General features: G+C 44.5%; 1 long non-coding RNA gene across 1 annotated transcript in view; it reads right to left on the reverse strand.

The window, feature by feature from the left end:
- LOC141111341 (uncharacterized) overlaps positions 1 to 21,945 on the reverse strand; it is a 367,423-nt gene that overhangs the window by 189,595 nt on the left and 155,883 nt on the right. The window lies entirely within an intron of this gene.

Consider the following 21,945-nt stretch of genomic DNA (forward strand, 5'->3'; position numbering starts at 1 on the left):
GTGATCCAAGACTCATTCATTTTTATGAAGGTCAGCCGATCGACCGAGTCGGTGGACAGACGCACCCTGTGATCGGTTACCACGCCTCCAGCAGCACTGAATGTGCGTTCCGAAAGAACGCTGGATGCAGGACAGGCCAGTAGCTCAATTGCATACTGTGCAAGCTCTGGCCAGTGATCCATCCTCAAGACCCAGTAACCCAGAGGATTTTCGGTGGGAAAGGTGTCCAAGTCTGATCTTGCCCCTAGGTATTCCTGCACCATGTAAAACAGACGCTGGCGATGGTTGCTGGAACCGATCATACCTTGGGGCTGCGGACCAAAAAATTGTCTGAACGCATCGGTCAGACGGCCACCTTCTCCACCGCTCCTTCTTTGACTGACCGAAGCCTCAGCAACACGTTGTCCAGAAACAGGAGTTTGTAACCTCCCAGTCTCTGGGAACGCGTTGCACAGACCTTTCTGCAAGGCCTCCCGAAGATGTTTCATCCTCTGCTCCCTCTGCGATGGCAAGATAAGGTCCGCAACCTTACCCTTGTAACGTGGATCAAGGAGGGTTGCCAGCCAGTATTGGTCCTTCTCCTTGATACCACGAATACGAGGATCCTTACGCAGGCTTTGCAGGATCAGGGAGGCCATGCAGCGTAGGTTTGCTGAGGCATTCGGTCCGGAGTCCTCTGGGTCACTAAGAACGACATGGTCCGCAGCCACCTCCTCCCAGCCACGTACAAGTCCATGTGTTTCTTGGGACTGATCCCTTAAAGACTGCTGCTGATGCTGAGTGCCAGGCTCCACCTCCATACTGACACAATCTTCCTCCTCCTCCTCTTCCTCCTCGTCCTCTTCCTGTGTGATCGGCGGGCACGCAGGAACACTGTCTGGATAAAGGGGGCCTTGAGAGCTAAGGAAGTCCTCCTCTTCCTGCCTCTGTTCTGCCTCAAGTGCCCTGTCCATTATTCCACGCAGCGTGTGCTCCAACAGGTGGACAAGGGGGACAGTGTCACTGATGCATGCACTGTCACTGCTCACCATCCTCGTGGCCTCCTCGAATGGTGACAGGACAGTGCATGCATCCCTGATCATGGCCCACTGGCGTGGGGAAAAAAAACCAAGCTCCCCTGACCCTGTCCTGGTGCCATAGTCGCACAGGTACTCATTGATGGCCCTCTGCTGCGTGTGCAGCCGCTGCAGCATGGCCAACGTTGAGTTCCACCTGGTGGGCATGTCACAGATTAGGCGGTTCTTGGGCAGGTTAAACTCCTTTTGGAGGTCCGTCAGCCGAGCACTGGCATTATATGACCGGCGGAAATGCACACAGACTTTCCTGGCCTGCCTCAGGACATCCTGTAAGCCCGGGTACCTGCCCAAGAACCGCTGCACCACCAAGTTAAGGACGTGAGCCAAACAGGGCACATGGGTCATTTGTCCCTGTCGGAGGGCAGAGAGGAGGTTGGTGCCATTGTCGCAAACCACCATTCCTGCCTTAAGTTGGCGTGGCGTCAACCACCTCTGAACCTGCCCCTGCAGAGCTGACAGAACCTCTGCCCCAGTGTGGCTCCTGTCCCCCAAGCACACCAGCTCAAGCACCGCATGGCATCTTTTGGCCTGCGTACTTGCGTAGCCCCTTGAACGCCTACGGAGCACCGCTGGTTCCGAGGAAGAGGCCATGGAGGAAGAAGAAGAGGAGGGGGTGGAGGAGAGAGGTGTGTCACAATCAGCATTTTGGAGGCGTGGTGGCGGAACAACCTCCAACACTACTGCACCTTGTCCTGCATCCTTCCCAGCTGCCAGCAGAGTCACCCAATGCGCCGTGAAACTTAGGTAACGTCCCTGTCCATGCCTGCTGGACCATGAGTCAGCGGTAATATGCACCTTACCGCTGACCGCCCTGTCCAGCGAGGCATGGACATTGCCTTCCACATGCCGGTAGAGAGCCGGAATCGCCTTCCGTGAGAAAAAGTGGCGTTTGGGTACCTGCCACTGAGGAACCGCACATTCCACAAACTCACGGAAGGGGGCAGAGTCTACCAACTGAAAAGGCAGCAGTTGAAGTGCTAGCAATTTTGCCAAGCTAGCATTCAACCGCTGGGCATGTGGATGGCTGGGAGCAAACTTCTTTCGGCGGTGCAGCAGCTGGGGCAGGGAAATTTGCCTGGTACAATCTGACGTCGGTGTACCAAAAGCAGATTGCCCACAAGTACTTGGCTGTGACACACCTAATTCTACACCTTCATTCCTCTCACTGCAGGTCTCAGAGAGGACTGAAGGTCTAGTGGGGTTGGAAATCTCAGCTGATGAGGAGCAAGGAGAGATCCTCTTTGTTCTTTGGTGTGGGTCTTTTAGATACGCTTGCCAACGAACTGCATGGCAGGTCAACATATGTCTGGTCAAGCATGTGGTACCCAAGCGGGAGATATTTTGGCCACGCGAGATACGCTTGAGACATATGTTGCAAATAGCAGCGGTGCGATCTGATGCACTCGTCTCAAAAAAGGCCCACACCAAAGAACTTTTTGAATAACGCGCAGAGACTGCAGCGCCCTGCACATGTGGAGCTTTGGGGTGTGATGCAGTCAATGTGCTGCCCTTAGGCTGGCCCCTGGAGGGCATCCTGCCTCGTTGGTGATGTGCTGCCGCCTCCTCCTCCTCCTCCTCCTCCTCCTCCTCCTCCTCCTCTCTCCTATCAGGCACCCACGTTGAGTCAGTGACCTCATCATCCCCTCCCTCCTCATCACTGGAGCAAACCTGGCAGTATGCTGCAGCAGGGGGAGCATGACTGCCAGATTGCTGTCCTTCTTGGGCACCCCCTCTGTCCGCGCTCATGTTACTGCCTTCATCGAGCTCAGTATCGTCATCAGAGCCTTCCAAACGCTGGGCATCCTCCTGGAGCATGTACCCAACACTGTGGTCAAACAGTTCGAGGGAATCCTCATGAGGACATGGTGGAGCTAGGGAAGGAGTCACTGATGACATTGAGCTGAGGGAAGAGGCCGCTGCTTTGCCAGACAAAGCACCCTGGGCATGGGTGAGAGAGGATGAGGAGGATGAGGACGGCTTGGTCATCCACTCGACCAAGTCTTCCGCATGTTGCGGCTCAACATGGCCAGCTGCCGAAAAAAAGGCCAAGCGTGTCCCATGGCCACGTGCTGATGAAGATGCACCGTCTCCACGACCAGCACTAGACACAGAGCCTGCTTGCCCTCTCTTATTGGCTTGTGACTGTCTGCCTCTCCTTCTTGGCCTTCCAGACATACTAATGGCCTGTAGCTGCACTAAGCTGGGATAGAACACCTGTAATTTTCTTCAAGTAGCTTTATATACTGTAACCAGACAAGCCTGCCTGTCAGTAGGAAGATAACAGGAACGGATCTAGCTGAACACTGTGAGCAGGACGCACTGTACTAAATGTAAATAGTCTAGCTGCCTGACCGTGGTACTAATAGGATCAAATAGAACACCTGTAATTTTCTTCAGGTAGCTTTATATACTGTAACCAGACAAGCCTGCCTGTCAGTAGGAAGATAACAGGAACGGATCTAGATGTACACTGTGAGCAGGACGCACTGTACTAAATGTAAATAGTCTAGCTGCCTGACCGTGGTACTAATAGGATCAAATAGAACACCTGTAATTTTCTTCAGGTAGCTTTATATACTGTAACCAGACAAGCCTGCCTGTCAGTAGGAAGATAACAGGAACGGATCTAGCTGAACACTGTGAGCAGGACGCACTGTACTAAATGTAAATAGTCTAGCTGCCTGACCGTGGTACTAATAGGATCAAATAGAACACCTGTAATTTTCTTCAGGTAGCTTTATATACTGTAACCAGACAAGCCTGCCGGTCAGTAGGAATTTAACAGGAACGGATCTAGCTGAACACTGTGAGCAGGACGCACTGCACTAAATGTAAATAGCAGGAACGGATCTAGCTGAACACTGTGAGCAGGACGCACTGCACTAAATGTAAATAGCAGGAACGGATCTAGCTGAACACTGTGAGCAGGACGCACTGCACTAAATGTAAATAGCAGGAACGGATCTAGCTGAACACTGTGAGCAGGACGCACTGCACTAAATGTAAATAGCAGGAACGGATCTAGCTGAACACTGTGAGCAGGACGCACTGCACTAAATGTAAATTGCAGGAACGGATCTAGCTGAACAATGTGAGCAGGACGCACTGCACTAAATGTAAATAGTCTAGAAGATAACAGGAACGGATCTAGCTGAACACTGTGAGCAGGACGCACTGCACTAAATGTAAATAGCAGGAACGGATCTAGCTGAACACTGTGAGCAGGACGCACTGCATTAAATGTAAATAGTCTAGATAGAAGATAACAGGAACGGATCTAGCTAAACTGAATACAGTGTATATATATATATGCAACACCTGGGATGCATATATATACACAATACACTGTAAGTGCAGCTAACTGACTGACTGTTCTGCCTAATCTATCTAACTCAAATCAAATGACACTGTCTCTCTCTCTATCTCTCAGCACACCGGAACACACACTACACAGGGCCGCCGTGCAGGCGGCCTTATATAGTGTGGGGTGTGTACTAAATCCCCTGAGCCATAATTGGCCAAAGCCACCCTGGCTTTGGCCAATTACAGCTCTCTCTACTGACGGCGCTGTGATTGGCCAAGCATGCGGGTCATAGTGCATGCTTGGCCAATCATCAGCCAGCAATGCACTGCGATGCCGCAGTGAATTATGGGCCGTGACGCGCCACACGAATTTAGCGCGAACGGCCCATAACGTTCGCAATTCGGCGAACGATCGAACAGCCGATGTTCGAGTCGAACATGGGTTCGACTCGAACACGAAGCTCATCCCTACTTACCATGCGAAGTTAGGCCAGTGATCTTCCCCACTGAGCTATTGTGTTCTGACAGGGGGATGCCCCCCCGCCAGAATAGTCTCATCAGCGCTCTCTGCTATTGGCTGAGAGCTCTGACCGGGAGTCGATCGAATTCTGTTTTTCCAGCATGCACGTCCGACAGACCGACGTACACACGGGCAGAATGTCGGTCAGTATTTTTTGTACCAGGCAAATGTCTCCTGACATTCTGGCCGTGTGTACGGGGCTTAAGACTCACTACACACCTTGTTTTGGCTGGCTTTAGGCTTATGCCAATGGCACCAGTTTGAGATGCTTTTCAGATCATTCAGAATTACCTGAAAAGTGCATTTGACCTCTTCTGCTCTGTATTTTATCTGCTTTAGTTGGATAATAATGCGTATGGTGAGTTTAACATTTGAGGTACAGACTTACATACATATGTATGTAACACAGAGCTATTATATAAGTAGCTCAAGAGTCCTTGCCAAGATCCTTTAAAGACAACAGGGATGAGCTTCAAATTCGGGTCATCCTCCAAACTCTAGCTGTGTCTGTTTCTAAAAAGTGGTCAATTATTGCATTTGTTAATGGCCATAGCAAACATAACCAATAACACAATTTCTGGGCTGTAGTCAGGTGACTTGTAAAGGCCAATCATGGGATTTTGCGAATGTGCCAGTACCCGTCCTATAAAAGTGAATGTTCGTATCAGCTTTTGTTCAGTGTTTGTTGCAACAGATAGTTAGGAAAAGCTCATGTTAGCTGTTCATGCTGGTGCCCATTGCTAAAAATAGTTTCTCCAGGTTTACATGCAATCACACACACCCAACAAGTGTGTTGTACAGTTGTTTAGCAAGTTGGGGGAGATATAATATGGATAGTTAGATGTCAGCTGAAAAAAATTATCTCTTTTTTTACATATAGGAGTTGATTTACTATAACTGGAGTGTGCACAATCTGGTGCAGTTCTGCATAGAAACCAATTAGCTTCCAGGTATTTTGTTAAAGCTTAATTGAACAAGCTGAAGTTAAAAGCTAATTGGCTCCCATGTACAGCTGCACCAGATTTTGCACTCTCCGGTTTTAGTAAATCAACCCCATAGTCACAGACACACTCACAGAGTTTGTTTGTTACAGCAAATTAGGGAAAGGTCTCAGGGTGTTATCAGGGACAGTTACATGCTACTGGTCATTGCAGGTGTCCATATTTATATTGAGGCCCAGAGGAGTATGTTTACAGTGGGGAAACAAATTATTTGATCCCCTGCAGATTTTGTAAGTTTGTCCACTTACAAAGAAATGAAGGGTCTATAATTTTTATCATAGGTGTATTTTAAATGATAGAGACAGAATTTCAACCAAAAACCTAGAACAAAACACATGATACAAATGTTGTAAATTGAGTTGCGGTGAGTAAAATAAGTATTTGATCCCCAAGCAAAACAACTTTGTACTTAGTGGAGAAACCCTTGTTGGCAAGCACAGAGGTAAGACGTTTCTTGTAGTTGGTGACCAGGTTTGCACACACATCTCAGAAGGGATTTTGGTGCAATCTTTTTGACAGATCTTCTCTAAATCCTTAAGGTTTCTTGGCTGTTGCTTGGAAACTCGAACTTTCAGCTCCCTCCATACATTTTCTATAGGATTAAGGTCTGAAGACTGACTAGGCCACTCCATGACCTTATTGTGCTTCTTCTTGAGCCACTCCTTTGTTGCCTTGGCGGTATGTTTTGGGTCATTGTCATGCTGAACGACCCATCCATGACCCATCTTCAGTGTTCTGGCTGAGGGAAGAAGGTTCTCATCCAAGATTTTACAATACATGGCCCCGTCCATTGGCCCCTCAATGCGGCAAAATCGGTGTTTACCTTTAGCAGAGAAACAGCCCTAATGCATAATGTTTCCACCTCCGTGCTTGACTGTAGGGATGGTGTTCTTAGGGTCATATATAGGGTCAGCATTTTTCTTCCTCCAAACATGGCGAGTCGATTTAATGCCAAAGTGGCATGTACAGTCATGGCGAGTACAGTCATGCCAATGAACATCTAAATGATTCAGAGAAGGATTGGGAGAAAGAGCTGTGGTCAGATTAGACCAAAATTGAGCTCTTTGGCATTAACTCGACTCGCCGTATTTGGAGGAAGAAAAATGCTGACTATGACCCTAAGAACTCCATCCCTACATTTAAGCACGGAGGTGGAAAATTAAGGATTTAGAGAAGATCTGTAAAGGATAGCACACTGAGCTTCCCAGTGCAGGCTGTGCAGGGGGGTGGGGGTGTGTTAGGACAAGTCTGATCATTGGAGGAGAGCACACTGAGTTTCCAGCATACGTATAGAACTGACTGTGGTGTGCTCTCCTGCTTAGTGTGGTTGGTTTTTAATAGGAAAGCAGAGGGACTGGCAGGAACACCAATGATTTCACATAAAGGAAGCAATACAAAGAGAGCAGGAGTCTTTCTCATACAGGTACATGGTACAGCAGGCACATATAAGGAACATGAAATGTTGGGGTAATAAACGCTTTAACAAAAAAAAAAAAAGTTGGAGTTATGGTTTTGGTTAATTCAATTAGGTTTTACCCATCACTGCAAAGTCATTTTAAATGAGTTCTATAAGAAGCAGTTATCACATGTAGGAAGACTTCTTGACGCTATTGAATATTTAGATCTACATCTTTAAAAGCCATAACATTGGCCTGTCATCCTAAATCTTTAATAAACAATGTTTAATTATTGTCCAAAAAAGAATGGTTAGTTTGTTTGAGGTATGAGAGTCTATTTCTACAGTCTCATAATAAATGCTTTGTGACATGGGCATAAAGATTTCACTTACCTATGTGCTTGCTGGAAAATTGTCATTCCAGAAACTTCCCTGAACATCCCAAATTATTTTGGTGGCCTTGTGGTCTTGAAAGACAAGAATTTTGGACTTTAAAGTTCTGACCGAAACTTCAAATTTTAATAACTTAAGAATTTGCTTATAATAATTGATTGTGAATACACTCAAATATTATCAAGGTCTAGCATTTCTGAGCATCCTTTGCAGTTTGTTGAAATAATAAGGTATCCAAGGTCACAATAATTTTAATTAGGTAGGTGCTAGAGGTGAGGATTTGTGTAGTGCAGGTAAATTTAGGCAGGCCTAACTTCAAGCTAGGCCTGTTTGTTTTTATCTGTGTGGGCTGGGAGTGGCTCAGAGCAGCAGCTGTGACTCACAGACAGCATCACTCCACTGTCACCTCCTTCTTCCTTCTGGAGGATTCTAGAAGAAGAGGAGGGGAAAAGAGGTGGAGCTGTCTAGGGTGTTTCAGGGCGCCCCGACCAATCCCCAACTAGGATTGGCAGGGGGCAGGACTTGAAATACCTGGGGTCAGCCCAGCTGGGGAGGATTTGTCGGGTGGAAGAACTGGAGATGAAGTACTAGGCTGTCGGGGCCTTTAAGGGAGCTCCCTAGTCTGGGGGTGGGGGGGTGACCTTGGGCGTGGGACTCTGGTGCAGGACAGAGACCTTCAAGAAAGCATGAAGGATCTGGACAGGAGGCACAGGAGGAGTCAGAGAGGCCAGCAGGAGCCAGTACTGCCAGGCAAATCTTCAGTGTGCAGTGGGGAGAACTGGAGAGGCATGAAAGAGAGGACTAAGGGGAAACAGTCAGAGCTGGGTGTGGAGCCAGTAGAGAGGATTGCAATTTCAAGGGCAGTGAAGTCGGGCAGCTGTAGCCAGGAGGGCTGGCAGGGCCTCAAGAGGACTGACTGGGAGCAGTAGTCCACCAGAAGGACAGCTAGCACTAACAGGACCTACATATTTCTGCTACATTATAGGGACCCGCGGTCCCTGTCTGCAAAGGGCAATTCCTAAGGCCTGGCTGAGCCAGTGTCAGGCCTAACCATGTGTTAGTTGCTCCTAAAGAGAGAGAGAGTAATAGTCTGCAAGCAAGAGTTTTGCAGGAGGAGTTTGAAGGAGTGTACAAAGAGTGTACATACAGTAGTTGTCCCTAGCAATTTTGCTATAATTCTAATGGGCATCCCATATTTCCCATACCCCATCCAAGTTGAATCCCCTTAATAAAATAACAAAAGCAAAGCAACGGACTGTTCATTGTCTTGGAATGTCTGGGAAGTGAATGCCGGGCCGGGCCGGGTGACAGGTGGGCCACATTTCTTAGCAGCCCCTACTGGGGTACCGCTACATAAAGGTCAGTCACTGAAGTTATACTTTCTTTATTTTTTACAACAAAAAGCATAGACAATTTTGGTAACCTGTTTCTCTTGAAATCTACTAAAAAATAATTGAAAGGATCGTATTTTGTTTTTTAGCAAAAGGAAAAAAAGAACAGCGCCGCTCTAAGCGCAATAAATACGTTTAAAAGTAGGCTTTAATATGCTTAAAATGCACTTGCATTTTGGCTGTATTAGGCAGGCATATATGCTAAAGGGTTTTTTCCCCCTCAGCTGTACTGGGCGTTCCTTTGATTTCCTGGCTGGGCAGCAGCGATTGCACACTCCCCAGCCACTGCAGTGGCATCCGTAGCTCCGAGGCTGGAGAGATCGCAGGCAGGCACATCAGCTGCACACGTCAAGAGAACACGTCAGGCGCTGGAGAAAAGGAGGCGTGGCTTAAGCTCTCGCGTTCGGAACATGCGTAATCCTTCGTCAGGCAGGGAATTCAGCTGTCCTCGGCTATGTTCTTATAGAGAGAGGGGAGGGGAAGGGGAGGAGAGGGGGCGGTGCCACGGACTACAGAGTTCAGCAGACCAATGCTGTATTTTACAGGCGCAAATGGATGCTCGTGTTGAGCAGTGATTCCTATGGACATATGGTGGACATGGGGCTATGGGTTATTGATAGAATGACCATACAAAAAGCAGGAACAAATAGAAACAGACATAGGTAACAATGATAATGATGGAATAAATATAAGTATAAAAATAAAATTGGATATGGAGCTAAAAATAAAAATATAAACATAGAAATGAAGAAAAAAAGAAAGTAGGAGGAATAAAAATAATAAAAATAATGCTAATAAAAATAAAAATAATAATAAAAATAAAAATGAAAATAAGATATACTTAAAATCCAATAAATTAGTGAACATTCAAAAAACCGTATAAGATACATAGATATATAGCGTATAATATTGTATGGTCAAAATTGATCAAATTGTCCTTGTATACACATACAGATCCCCCCCCCCTCTTTTTATTCAATTTTTATTCTATCCCATCCCCAAGTCTTTCTATTCCCTTCCATCTCAACTGACTTTATTTGTATAATTATTATTATTATCATTTTCTTCTCCCCCCTTTCTTTGTCTAATTTTATTTTTATTTTATTTCCATTTCTATTTCTATTTTTAGTCTTATTTTCATTTTTATTTTCATTATTATTTTTATTATCATTATTTTTATTGTTTTTATTCTCTTTTTCTTCATTTCTATGTTTATATTTTTATTTTTCCCCTCTCTCTATAAGAACATAGCCGAGGACGGCTGAACTCCCTGCCTGACGAAGGAGTACGAATGCGTCCGAACGCGAGCAGTAAAGCCACGCCCCCTTCTCTCCAGCACCTGATGTGTCCTCTTGACGTGCCCAGCTGATGTGCCTGCCTGCGATCTCTCCAGCCTCAGAGCTACGGACGCCACTGCAACGGCCGGGGACTGTGCAATCGTTGCTGCCCAGCCAAGTGATCAAAAGAACGCCCAGTACAGCTGAGGGGAAAAAAAACTTACAGCCAAAATGTGAGTGCATTTTAAGCATACTAAACCCTACTTTTAAACGTATTTATTGTGCTTAGAGTGGCGCTGCTCTTTTTTCCTTTTTTCATCTGTTACTGTAGAGAGCTTCTGCTATTTTGAGCTGGTTGCCGCCCGAACTCCCAGAGAGGAAGATGGGATAAAATCCCCCCCAAAAAAATCAAAACTAGACCTCAACTACTATCTTTACCAGTATTTTTACCAGTATTATCAATACTCTTTATTTACCTCTCCAATTGCCCTTGCTAGCGCTCCATTCAACCCTCTTTTCTTTTGTTTTTTAGCGGTGAATGATTGAAGGGTTTTTAAACACTGGGTATTCTCTCTACCAGATGGAAAATCCACCCAAGAATCTCATCACAAATTATTGGTGTGGATTATATATACAAATAACAAGACTAGTTGTGCATAGAGATGAATGGACGATGTAAAAATAGAAATCCAATTTATCACCAAGTCTGCTTGTCTAATGAGTCCCACCAGCATTACTGAGGTAAATATATCCACACAAACAGCCCAGGGACCATCTAAGGAGCCATTCCATGGAGAAAACTCCATTTCACAAACAATCATTTGAGTCCTCGTAGGGATTTGTTATTTCATTTCATAATTTGAAATGCATTTTTGACATATGTTAAATGTTAGAAACTAACTGGAATTGTTCAGAAACCTGGCATTGTGGCTACAAATGATACATTAAAAGTCAACCAAGTGTGACGAATAGCAGGTAATGCCGTGTACACACTATCGGACATTCCGACAACAAAACCGTGGATTTATTTCTGACGGATGTTGGCTCAAACTTGTCTTGCATACACATGGTCGTACAAATGTTGTCGGAAATTCTGAATGTCAAGAACGCGGTGACGTACAACACGTACGACGAGACGAGAAAAATGAAGTTCAATAGCCAGTGCGGCTCTTCTGCTTGATTCCGAGCATGCGTGGAACTTTGTGCGTCGGAATTGTGTACACACGCTCGGAATTTCCAACAACAAGTTCTGTTGTCGGAAAATTTGAGAACCAGCTCTCAAACATTTGTTGTCAGAAATTCCGACAGCAAATGTCCGATGGAGCCTACACACGGTTGGAATTTCCGACAACAGGCTCACATCCAAAATTTGTTGTCGGAAATTCCGACCGTGTGTACGCGGCATTAGTGTAAGGCTGGGTGTAGCCAAACAAATACTGTAGCTGCTGACTTTTAATAAAAGGACACTTACCTGTCAAGGGTTCCACTGCTGTCCTCTTTAGCCGGTCTTCATGTCCCTGGCGCTTCCATGCTAACTATGAAAAGCCGGCTGTGACTCCTTGCAGCCTCATAGTGTCAGAAACCATGAAATCAGACAGAGACAGAAGTACAGTTAAATCACACTTGTTTAATAATAAAAATAAATAGAACAAACATAGTCAAAACATAGCCAGAGATCAGGAACCGGAACGGATAGTTAGACAAGCCAAACATCAGGGAGCCGGAGATGAGCGTAGTAAAACAGCAAGCAGGATCTGGAGCCAGAAGGGATGTCAGCCAAGCAAGTCTTTTAACAGGAAAGCAGGAAATAGTCTCTGTGATGTTGACCAAGGCGAAGGCAGAGATCCTCTGGGTTGGATGGCTTAAGTAGGCAGGACTGACGAGCAGGATATCATCAACAGGTGAGTAACTGTGGAGAGATAGGAGCTGGCAATTAGCTGACAGCTGAGCGGCCAGCTCAGAGAAGGAAGGACTGAGCCCAGCCCTGACACATAACTGGCTTCCCACTGTGCATTCCCGAGCCGCGCTGCGCTATGTGAATGGTCCCGCAATAAAGTCCAACATGAATAGATAGGGTGTTTCCCTTAATACTTGGTGATAAACGATACTTATGTGTAGGAACTGTGATGCTGGGCAAAAACAGAGGAAGTGTCGTGCTCCCTAAACCAAACAGTGTGTGCTTTCGACCCGTCCTCAGACGACGTCATCTATGACGAAACGCGTAGGTTAGGGCCTACGACGGTGACGTCATCTTGGATCCAATTGGCTGGTTGGATTTCTGCCTGGAGTGTAGCCCGTAGGAATGCCATTTGCGATGTTTGTATGTTCGCTCAGCAATTTTAATTTTGTCATTCTGTGAGTGCAATATTTACTTCATTATTAAAGCTTTTAATTCCATTACTACACTATTTTTGCTTTATCTTTGAGCATTGTTGGAATCACATGGACACAGAACGGTCGGAGGGAGACCTTATTAAAAACACCTTTTCTATTCATGTTGGACTTTTTTGGTGGACTTATTGATTTATTCAAATAGAAAACAATCAGCGCATACAAAATAACAAAGCTAAAAACACTGTTGCAAGCTGAACACTAGGAGAAGATTCCACAGCTCCTCAAGAGATACAAATATATAATCATATAATCAGTGCAGTGCTAAACCATAAAAAAGTCCATTCCCTATAAGGGATCAAAGAGAAAGTCTGAGGTGAGCAGCCAATCTCTACATTGGTGGTGGTGGTGTGTCAGCCCAGGTGTTTTCTTTCCATTTTCCACATCGGTGTCACCAGAGCTCTCATTGGCTTATGGACTGCCTCTTTGATCCCTTATAGGGAAAGGACTTTTGATTGATTGAATCATTGCTTTTCTTTTTTCATCGTATCACTCGTTATCATTGGCACATGTTTTTTTGTCACCACTTTTTTTGATTTGTTTTTGTTCACTGAGTTTTAGCGCTGCACTATTTTTACACAGTTTGTCGTTTATAAAAGCGCAGACTCAAACCATTGATATGATATTTCCATCTTCTATATTTCTGTTCGAAATCCTTTATTAGAGAATTTAATTTAACATCTTGCAGTGCTTTACTTTTTTCAGTGAGTGTGCGTGTATGTTGACTTCTAATGTCTGGGAGCTGTTTATTTTCTGAGCTCAAATCAGGCTGTTGCATTTGTGCTATTTCTGCTTGCTGTGGTGGGTTGACTTGCTCTGTATTGACAACATCTTGCGCAATAGGGTCTGTAGGACTGACTTCTCTATTAGACAGCACTGTATTTTCACTTGTGTTTGACATGTTAAACTGTTCTGTATTAAAGGTGCTTGCTTGTTCAGCCTTTACTTGCTATTAGCTGCCTCAGTCAATTAATTGCGATCGATTCAAATGTTGTACTTCCCTTATCAAACGTATGGCTTTCCTTGCTAGCCGATTTCTGTGTGCAGCTTCACGGTTTCATGGCCTTCACAGACACAGCGAAGTGTTTTACTTTGCTAGCCAATTTCTGCATGCAGCTTCACGGTTTCATGGCCTTCACAGACACAGAAAAGTGTTCGACTTTGGCCTTCACAGACATAGAGAAATGTTCTACTTTGGCCTTCAGACGCAGAAAAGTGTTCTACTTTGGCCTTCAGACGCAGAAAAGTGTTCTACTTTGGCCTTCACAGACACAGAAAAGTGTTCTACTTTGGCCTTCACAGATGCAGAAAAGTGTTCTACTTTGTCCTTCAGACGCAGAAAAGCGTTCTACTTTGGCCTTCACAGATGTAGAGAAGTGTTCTACTTTGGCCTTCGCAGATGCAGAAAAGTGTTCTACTTTGGCCTTCACAGACACAGAAAAGTGTTCTACTTTGGCCTTCAGACACAGAAAAGTGTTCTACTTTGGCCTTCACAGACGAAGAAAAGTGTTCTACTTTGGCCTTCACAGATGCAGAGAAGTGTTCTACTTTGGCCTTCAGACGCAGAAAAGTGTTCTACTTTGGCCTTCACAGATGCAGAGAAGTGTTCTACTTTGGCCTTCACAGATGCAGAGAAGTGTTCTACTTTGGCCTTCACCGATGCAGAAAAGTATTCTACTTTGGCCTTCAGATGCAGAAAACTGTTCTACTATGCCGCCCTTACTCACAATGAGAAGGCTGAGGTTCTTGTCTCTCAGATGTTTAATGTACATATCAAGTTCTTACGCCAACACTTACATCAACACTGTAGAACTGAATAAAGAGAACAAATATGAAGGACAAATCATCAGACATACAGTGAATTACATATAAATCAAACATGACTTGAAACTAATAACTAGACAGAAATAAATCTACATACCACTTTTGCCTGCTTGTGAGCTAAGAGAGGGGTTTGTATCTTGAAGATTCTTAGTAGATGGCTTACTTTACACTTTAAACCTTGAGAGAACAGTACAACAGCACTGTACAATCTTCTTCCAATTGCAAGAAAAACAAACACTCAATTGCCACTCATTAAAATTAGAACAAGAGACGTTTAGACGTAGATGATTCTTTACTGTAAGAGCGGCAAGGACGTGGAATTCCCTTCCACAGGCGGTGGTCTCAGCGGGGAGCATCGATAGTTTCATGAAACTATTAGATAAGCACCTGAACGACCGCAACATACAGGCATATACAATATAATACTGACATATAATCACACACATAGGTTGGACTTGATGGACTTGTGTCTTTTTTTTCAATCTCACCTACTATGTAACCTAGCATGTAATGATGCATGATGAACTATATCCACATGGTATGGGCGTGCCCGCTAATACAGACACTTTGGCAGGCGGTGGTTGCTAACATCAGTTTGATGAGTAAGATACCCTTTAAACTTGATCCCCTGCTTCTCCTCTTATGCCGCGCACACACGATCGGTAATGCCGCCAGCAAAACTCTGATGAGAGCTTTTTGTCGGAAAATGCAACCGTGTGTATGCTCCATCTGTCTTTTGCTGGCAGAATTCCAGCCAGCAAAAGATTGAGAGTATGTTCTCTATTTTTCGGTCGGGAAAAGTTCCTATCCGAAAATGCGATCGTTTGCATGCAATTCGGACGCGCAAAAAATCACGCATGCTCAGAATCAAGTACGAGGCGGAAGATTACGAACTTTCGTTCTGGTAAAACCAGAGTTCGTAATGGAGATAGCACATTCGTCACGCTGTAAATTTTTGGATCTTTTAATGCAGCGCGTTCTTTTGTTCTTTATAATGCTAGAATAATGAATTTGTTTTGCTGCTGATATTCACACAGAGTTCTCACAAGCTTATTTCTTTATTATTTCTCGTGATCTCCTGAATAATCTTTTTGGTTTTTAAAGCCAGATCTCCATAATAATGTTTAGAATTATTTTTATAGTCATTTTTTTTATCAAGATCTCCAGTTTTTTTGATTATTTTTTAATTATTTTCTAGTGATCTCCATAATTTTTGTTTTTTTTTTGTGTGTGTCAAGTTACCACAACAACATTATTATCTTGTATTTTTAAATCTCAAGGAGGTTGGTTGGTGTCCCTTGTTAATTTGACATTGTATTTTTGAAATGTACCTGCGTACTCACAAACTGTCCTTTTTGAAGAAAAACACATAAGCAAGTATTTTCATATGAAAAAATCTACATTTATTCTGGCTCATAACAAAATAAAGAGGAGTGCAAAGCTGGTGAAACTGCTTGAATTTGCGAAGCCTTTGTACCCCAGGGCACACATCAACTCTTTGTAACTAAAAATTGGTAGCCTGAGAAGTCCATATAATAGGGAGCACAATCTGGTCCAGGACTGCCAGAGATCATGAACAGCAGCAGGTGACATATATGTCCCCAGGCTGTGGTACTACAACAGCCAGCGTCTTCTGTCAGACCAGACTGAACCTAGGCCATCACTTTCTTGTCTTCCCTGCAGCCTTCCCTCCATGCTTTCCTGCAGCCTTCCCTGCAGCGTTCCTTGGAGGCTGTGGCTCTGGAGGTGGACTTGTGGTAGGAGGAGAAGGAGGATGGGCAAGCGCACATAAGTGCATGTTCTCACTAATTTGGTCCCTCAACCCCTTCTGAAGGGCCTGAAAAATAATATTCTCACACATGAAGCATTGGCCGTCCTCCATTTGCTGCAATTTTGCAGCTACATAGCAGCCATAGGCCTCTTCAGCGTTGGGGGGTGTTTTCAGGACCGCATTAGCATCCTTAATGAGGCCCAGTGCTGCCTCCTCCAAATTACTCCCCTTCCTGGCCCTTTTTGTTGTAAGGCGGAGGGTAGGCACCTGGAATTGTGTGAGGCTACTGGGCCTGGCCTCCTCCTGGCTGACACTTACCCCCACCTCCTGGCTGACACTTACCCCCGCCTCCTCCTGGCTGCCACATTCCAGAGCCTCACCTGGCTGAGGTCTTCCTGTGTATGAAAAAGGGACTTAGTTTTAGATTTTGGTTCATCAATCACACACAATTTTCAGCTCATGACTGTTGCAAATTGAATGTTAATAAATAGAAAGAACTATCATTCTGAGCCCAGCATTTTTCATTCTTGTCACAATCATTGTTGGCCCCTACTGTCTATTGATATGTAAAACACTTTTTGTTCAATCATTCATTTGTTATCAATAATAACATCTAGTTAACAACAATAATTTTCGGACAATAAAAATGTTCAAAAATACTATACCTGGCTACAGCTGGGCTCCTCAACTTCTTCCAGGATGGAAGGCCCAGGTTGGTTCTCAGAAGCCTCAGCTGGGGTTGAGGGAAGGGTGGATGGAAGTGTAGAAAGTGATTCCCTGGCTTCAATATGGTCTTCCAGAAAACGCATCCTGTTGTAGTACCACAGACTGGGTACATACACATCCTTTGCTGCTGCTCCTGATTTCATGGAAGCCTGGACCTTATTAAGCTCCTTACTATACGTGCTTCTGAAGCTACCAATTTTCTTATCCACAAACTCGATGTCTGCGTTGGGGACCTGCGTCTGCACAAATTGCAGCAGTTTCTCCAGCGATGCCTTCCTAGCTGGTTTATTTCAATATAAGAGGTTTTTAACCTCCCACAAATTTCTCATATCCCTGTATCTGTCTATGAACTGGCCCATGAATTCAGGGTCTTTGAATTGTTTCATATTTGCTGCAAGACAAAACACAAGACCAAAACACTAATATCAGGATAAACTCTCCTAATCTTCTCCCAATATAGGCCTCAATCTCGAATCAGTATAGGCCACTGATGTCCCAAGTTTAAATGTTACCTTCGTTATAACGCTCGGCGCTTCCTCCACTCACAGATCGTATGTACGACACACGCGTGTTAGCGTTATATACACTGCGCATGTATGAAACTCCGCCTGCGTCACCCGCCCCTAACGTTCTTTCTCGAATATTCCCCGCCCCTTCTCGTTCATCGCAGTAGGAGAGGAACATGGCGGAGACACAGCAGGTGCGTAATAGCAGTAACGAGGAGGAAAGGCCGGAGCCAGAAACGTCCGGATCGCGCAGGAGATTTAAGGCCTCAAATATGGCCTTTATAGAGAAGGTGGAGATGGTGGACATCTTGAAGAGGGCCGACTATGACAGGAAGTATGAACCTACCTAAACCCAAATGTGAGAAAGGCCAAGATCATGACTAAAGTTGTGAAGAGCCTGCACAGGAATTTTGGGGTACGACGATCTAAGGAGCAATTGAGGAAATGCTGGTCAGACCTGAAATTAAGGGAGCAGGATCAGTATAGAAGGATCAAGAAAGTGCTTCTAAAAAAGTAAGTAGTTGTCATGTGTTCCGATTATTATTAGTACTTGCATGCTGCTCCATGTGCCTTTCTTTACTGATTTACAGTTTAAAATGGCTACTTTCATGTTCATGGGCACAGTAATCGGTCGTAGGAAACATCATTCATTCGCCAACTAAATACAATGTTTTTGGCAGATACAGGGTTAACTACATTTGGTCATGCTACTTTGTATTAAAAGAAGTTTAGGACATTGTTGTCTAGATGTGTTTGAAACTAGAAAGATTTGCAAACTTGATTCAGTGTAATGTAAGGAGAGGACACTCAGCAGCTGTTTACACATCGGGACTCAGGAGAACTAGTGTGAGACACAAGCAGGGCTTTTTTTCTCAAACAATAGGTGCTGGAACTCAACCACGACTCCCCCAAAACCCCATCAAATAGTGGGTGTGGTCGTATTTCACAAACAGTAGAAGGGTCTTAAAGGGGCATTAAATATCAGGATTGCATTACATACAGGGTGCAGAGTTCATGAGGGTTACACACAGAGTTCAGAGCTTTTACTTGTAAACACAGAAACCAGACTTCTGTGTTTACAAGTGATAGTGGTGAGCAGGCACCAAAGGGTCTGAGCCAGAGGTGGTGGAACTGAGTTCCACCAAGTTCCCCCTGAAAAAAAGCCCTGGACACAAGAACAAACTTTTTAGGGTGTCCCACAAAAGGAACTTCAGTGTATACTTGGGGTGTCTCCATGTGTGAAACTTGTCCAAAAAAGGTAAGTATTCAACCTTTGGTAAGGGAAAAAATCATGTCTTCAGCTTGGAACTCTGCCAAAACAGACAATTGTACCCCACTTCCAAGCAATGTTTCACATCCCTATTTCTGGCCTCAAATATCTGTGTGCTAAGTATACCTTTTGTTTCATTCTCATAGGGGAGAAAAGACTCCGGATGTCTGAGGACACCAGGAAACCCCCATCTCCTGAAGAAGGGGAACAGAGGACACCACAACCTGAGGATGTGGAGGAAGGAGAGGTGGTTGAGATTGTCACCACAACAGGTGAGTGTCTGACCCCACAGATTCAGGTAATAGATGTATGCCTGCATATTTATAATACATGGTGTGCATTTTTTTTTTTAGGTGATGTGCATGTTGTGGAAGAACAATCTCCTCATTTCATGAGTGACAGCGCACAAAGGCTAATCCAAGACATAATGTTTTGTAGTCAGGATTTAGACCTCAGCAAGCAAAAAACAAATAACATAGAACAAAAACTGAAGAACATGATTGATGTACTAGGAAGAATCTAAAGAACCACAAAATGACACCATATTTTTGTTTTTTTGACCAACTTTTATCCATTTTTGAAGCATTTTAAAAACCAAATTTTGAAGATGCACATAGTGTGTCAACATGTGCTATCTGCCATCAGGGGATATCAATGTATGCATTTTGTGGGTGCAACCCCTTCCTCATAACTCAAGTAGGTGAGAGGAAGTGGTTGCACCCCCAAAACACGTCCATTGATCCCCCATGATGGGAGATAGCACATGTTGACATTAGGCATGGGATCAGGAAGGAAACTGGTATGTCGCCGACACCACCGCCATCAACACAATACTATGAAACCCTTTATAGTTAAAATAGTATGCCCCTGAGTGGGCTGGTGAGACGATGTGGACGTGCTTCCCATCGATTGCCCCTCCGCAGTTGGGAAAGTCCCAACGATGAGCAAATTGGGAAGCCACAGTCTGCCATTCCTGTGGTGTTGAAGGAAACTGTGGAGTCAAAAAAGAAAAAAAATTATTAGTACTTTTTCACATAACATTGCAAGCAGATTAGACACAAACATTCTTGGCCAACATCAGTATAACATTTATTTTAAGGAGTATTTAAAGACAAAAATATAAGGTCCACTTATCAGATTCCTCAACCCCTCTGATGGGCCATTGGAAACATTTTAGGGGGGTTATAAATGAGTTTTGGACCCCCCAAAAAAGCCTCTGGCACTCAGCCTGAATTTAAGGACAACAATAACATTTGGACACATTTTAGGGGGTGTTTAGGGTAAAGCACTACAATGAAGCTGACAAAATACATTGTTAAGTGACTAGGCTAGGTGTATATGGGCCCAGGATAGCATGCTGGGGAGGTTAGTGAAGGAAAATATGCATGAAGGACATAAAAGGAGCATTAAAATCTCACAGCATACATGAGGACAAAGAGAACATTCACAGCATATTACAATCATGGTAATTAGGGAATGATGAAAGAAATACAAAACATTAGCATACATTAAATACATAGAATGTGATGTTAAAGGAAAAAACTTGCCCTAATATAGTCCTTTTGCAGGACCTGTATGATGGCAGAACAGGTCTCTGGAATAATGATCCCCAGAGCCTGGGGGGAGATGCCTGTAGAGAACTTGAGGTCCGGTAGACTTCTCCCCGTCGCCAAGTACCGCAATGTGGCGACTAGCCTCTGCTCTGGAGTGATGGCTTGCCGCATGCAGGTGTCCTGCTTCATAATATAAGGGGACAGCAAAGCCAACAGATAGTGAAAAAGGGGTCCCTCATCCGAAAAAAATTCCTGAAATCATCAGGATTATTCTTCTGGATCTCTCACGGCAAAGGCATATGAGAGAATTGGTCACGCTGGAGCAACCAATTCTTGGTCCATGAACTCCACCCCACCCTGTTCATGGACTGGGCTTGGGGCAAAGCAAGAACCCCAACACCAAGCCCCCGCATAGCACGAACGCTATGACGAGTATGTAACCGTAATATGGCTTCAAAACGTCGTCTGGTCAGAACGAACTAACAGAACGCACCAAAGAACAGAAAGGCCTGTGAAGAGTGAGCTGAAAATCAGAAATGAACGGAGAAGAACGCACTGAAAAATAGATACGAACTGACTACACGCACTGAAAACCAGATACAAACCCACAAGCACAAACTGAAGAGCAGTAGCGATTGGAAAAGCACGAGTCTGAAAAGCGCGAATCGACTCTCACCAAACTTCTACTAACACGAGATAAACACGAGATTAGCAGAAGGAGCCCAAAGGGTGGCGCGCTGAGTATTGAACTTACGTTTTCTAGACCTGTCGTACGTGGTGTACGTCACCTCGTTCTGGACGGTCGGAATTTGGTGTGGCCACATGTATGCAAGACAAGCTTGAGCGGAATTCTGGCCGAAAAACCATCCAAGATTTTTCCGACGGAAATTCCGCTTGTGTGTACACGGCATAACTGTATATATACCTACTAATTACACACACACACCAAACTGTTTACTTTTTATACTGCTTACTATGCCAGGAAAACTATACTAATTAACTGGAAGGCACCTGAACCACCCAGGATTTCTACATGAAGAACAATGGTGATTGCTACTCTTCCACTGTATAAGCTGATGTATATGGGCTGCAACTGGCCAAAAAAGTTTCAGAAAATATGGTTGGCATGGGTAGAGGCCAGACACCTTACGGTGTAGTCTGTATCGTGACCCCTGCCCCCCCCCCCCCCAAACTTTTATATTAATTTTATATTTTTTTTCTCCCTTTTTTTCCTTTCTTTCTCTTCCTTCCTCGAGCCCCCCCTCTTCTTCTTCAACCCCCCACCCCCACCCCTTTATCTTCGCTGACCTGAACCAACACTAGAACTCCCCCTCACGCAATTTAATGCATTAAATATGATGATGTTGGTACCTGTGCCTTCCAGATGAGTTGGATGTTTGTATTCCTATGTTCCTCACTAGTTGAATCTGTCTAATATCCGTAAGATACTTAAGCCAATACATGTTAGATGAAATACATCGCTCTCTTGTAATGTCTACAGTTATTCACATGTAAACTGATGTTTTATCTTAATAAACATTCCTTCT

The sequence above is a fragment of the Aquarana catesbeiana genome, linkage group LG10 (assembly GCF_042186555.1).
Source record: "Aquarana catesbeiana isolate 2022-GZ linkage group LG10, ASM4218655v1, whole genome shotgun sequence".
Taxonomy (NCBI): Eukaryota; Metazoa; Chordata; class Amphibia; order Anura; family Ranidae; genus Aquarana; species Aquarana catesbeiana.